The sequence below is a fragment of the Physeter macrocephalus genome, chromosome 14 (genome assembly GCF_002837175.3).
Source record: "Physeter macrocephalus isolate SW-GA chromosome 14, ASM283717v5, whole genome shotgun sequence".
Classification (NCBI taxonomy): Eukaryota; Metazoa; Chordata; class Mammalia; order Artiodactyla; family Physeteridae; genus Physeter; species Physeter macrocephalus.
In genome coordinates, this window is record NC_041227.1 from 83,426,503 (window position 1) to 83,429,907 (window position 3,405).

Sequence of the window (3,405 nt, forward strand, 5' to 3'; positions counted from 1 at the left end):
GCATTCCTGGAAAAAGTCTAGAGCAAAAGGAACAGAAGCAATATTGAAAAATAGACTTGTAAACTCTTCTAAACTGGCTTTAAAGTATTATTTTATAATTATTTAAATTTCCTCTGGTCCTGTTCTTTGTAGCTTTAAGGATGTGAGCAATGCGATTTAATGTAAGCTTTTTGATCATAGGTTAGACAATCTCACAGGTTAAAAATAATTCATTGAATTTTAATTTGCGTTTCTCTTATTATGAAAGAAGTTATTTTCATATGTTTAAAAATAAATTACATTTCATTTTCCAATAACTGTTTCATCCTGTCTTCTACTGTGCTGTTGGTCTCTCTTTTAAAGTAGCTTTTTGGGTGACAAGGAGAAGTGGCATTGGCCGGTTGGCTTCACGCCTGCAGCAGTTTCCCAAATCAACCCCGTCAGATACGAAAATGACGAAACAGAAATTCTAAGGCTCGTCCTCTGAACCTCGGTGCGGAGGAATAGGGAGCGCGGAGGCCCGAATAGAGCCGTAGGATGAAGTCCTAAGCGGCCCCAAGTCCCCAGTTAGTTTGGTGGGAAAAGGCGTAGTTGTGACCCCGACGTGACTTGAACACGCAACCTTCTGATCTGGAGTCAGACGCGCTACCATTGCGCCACGAGGTCACAGAAGCTACCTTACTTTTGATCCTTTAAGGCTCTTTCTTCCCGCGCATCCAGGTCACTTCGCCGTATAAATCTTTCGCTTTTCGAGTGAACTTCAGGTCAAACTGAAAAGGAGCGAGAGGTGGGCGGAGAGAGCGGCTGTGCGAGCCCCGGAAGCCCCGCCCCAACCCGGCTACGTCGGGGCCGGGCGGGGAAGCGGCTGCAAAACCCGAACCCGGGCCGGCGAAGCGGGGTGAGGGGGCGTGCAGGACCGAGTTCCCGCCCCCGGCATGGTTAAAGGGGGAAACCAAACCAGGACTCTGCGGGCACACCTGGGAGGTGACTTCGGAACTTAGCAGAAAAATAGATGCTCATGTGTCCACCCCTCGCCCCCCACCACCCCCGGCTCTCCCGCCCCCTTATAAAACTCAGTTTTGAACATTCGAAAATTATAGAAGAGTGTAAGAAAAATTAAAATCAATAATCCCACCACCCGCTGTAAAGCATTTTGATGTATTTCTTTCCAGATTTCCTTCCTCCCAGGTATACACAAGTGTCCATCCGTGTCTGTTAAAGCTTCTTTGCTGTAAAGTACAGCAGCTACAGAAAAAGGCACAAAACTAAGATATTTAATAGAAGGATCACAAACCCTTGCCACCACCAGACCTGCCACCCCCGCAGAGCCTAACATCTGCCTTCCACCTCCAACCCCGACGTCTACGGAAAGAACTTCTTTACTTTTGTTTATAGTTTTATCACCCAAATATGCATCAGTAAACACTGTAGTGGCGTTCCGACGTATATGTCACTTTTAACCCATCCCTTTCCCCTCACATCCTCCCCCGGCCCCAACGAAACGACGTTCTCAGCACCGGTTTCAGGTAGTTCGCGTTGTCAGCGGGTCTTGTTACTGAGGATGCGAAGTTACATCATTTAGTTAACACGCTTTCTGCCGTGGTCCTCCACCGTATGCTACTATTTCCCCCTTGGTAATTAATAAATATTTGGGGGTAAACGGTTTCAGGCTATGCAAATATCCTGTTTCTCTTCAACCTTGCACCCACTAATTTTAGCATCCATCTTGACTGCAACAACTCAGGGTCATTTTCTTTTTCACCTTTTCCATCTACATGTATCAACATAATCCTATGAGAAAGAACTGGTTCTTCTCTTCCATTTACTTATGTATTATATATTGAATTATTTCTTCGCATCAATACAGATTCATGGATTTTTAAAATTTTATAGGTTTAACCCATAGAACATCATTTAAAAAATATTGTTTCTGAAAATTTCCCAGCTTTGGCTATTATAAACTCCTTCAGGTTGGCTCATGTGTCCTTTTGATATCTGCCATCCTGTTTTTAGCACTTCCTTAGTTTCTGGCACAAGATGTTCCAGGCTTATCTTGTAGTTTCCCTGCAGCAGCCCTGGAATCAACTATTTCTCCAAGGAGCTCTGTTTCCTGTTTTTGGAGAATGGTGTTTAGAAATTAAGATCTAGTTGTTAGATGTGATCATTACAATGGGCTGTCGTTTCCCTTTTCATTATTTGTAGCTTCTCTGACACTGAGAAACGTAGCTCTCATTAGCTATAATATATGCGCTTATATATGTATACATACATGTATGTGCATGTGTGTTTCAGAATTACTAACCCATACACCTGTAAGAAAAGATTTACTAAGAGGATTACTTTATATGTGTGCAGGGTTTTTTGTTTGTTTGTTTGTTTGTTTTCTGTAGCTTTACAGGCAAAATACTGCTTTGCAAAGTTATTTAGGTTAGTTCTTCTCTTCCCCAAGCCTTCACTTTTGGTTATATTATTTATTTGTAGTACAGTTAGGTTGTTACTTTTATTCATTTATTTGTTTTTATTTTTGGCTGTATTGGGTCTTCCATTGGCTTTCTCTAGTTGTGGTGAGTGGGGGCTACTCTTTGTTGTGGTGCGCGGGCTTCTCACCATCGTGGCTTCTCTCGTTGTGGAGCACGGGCTCTAGGCTTGCGGGCTCAGTAGTTGTGTCTCGTGGGCTCTAAAGCTCAGGCTCAGTAGTTGTGGCGCACGGGCTTAGTTGCTCCGCAGCATGTGGGATCTTCCTGGGCCCGGGCTTGAACCCATGTCCCCTGCATTGGCAGGCGGATTCTTAATGATTGTGCCGCTAGGGAAGCCCCTGTTGTTACTTTTCTATTCCATTTCAGGTTCATGATTAGGTTTCATTATTTTCTTTAAACTTATGCATTTGTAAAATATTACCATAGTTCTAAGTACCAGCGCTATATAAAAGGGTATACTAAAAACTGTGTCACTCCCTTGTCATCTCTATTACTCAGACTCATTGCCCCCTTCTTTCCACCGCTTCCCAACTACCCGTCGGTAACTAATCTTTTCAGTTTCTGGTTGATCCTTCCTGCATTCTTTTGCACAAATAATCAGGTATATGTTTATTACATCCCCTTCTTTCTTAGATAAAGGATAGCACACTATAATTACTATTTTGCACTTTGCCGTTTTACCTCAGCAGTTTATCCTGGAAATCACTCCATGTCAGCTCATTGCAGCTCATTGAGTTCTTTTTTTTTTTTTTTTTTTTTTTTTTACAGCTACACAGTACTTCCTGGTGTGGATGTAAGCATAGCTTATTCAACCACTTTCCTGTAGTTTTTGCATAATATTTCAAAGGTTCACCCATGTTGCAGCATGTATCAATACTTCATTCTTTTTTTTTTTTTTTTTTTTTTGTGGTATGCGGGCCTCCCTCTGTTGTGGCCTCTCCCGTTGCAG

At 42.6% G+C, this 3,405-nt stretch overlaps 1 non-coding gene across 1 annotated transcript; it reads right to left on the reverse strand.

Annotated features, from left to right (window-relative positions):
* Positions 1 to 573: 573 nt before the first annotated feature.
* TRNAW-CCA (transfer RNA tryptophan (anticodon CCA)) lies at positions 574 to 645 on the reverse strand. Its single transcript has one exon. It is a non-coding gene; the product is annotated as a tRNA-Trp (tRNA).
* Positions 646 to 3,405: the final 2,760 nt, after the last annotated feature.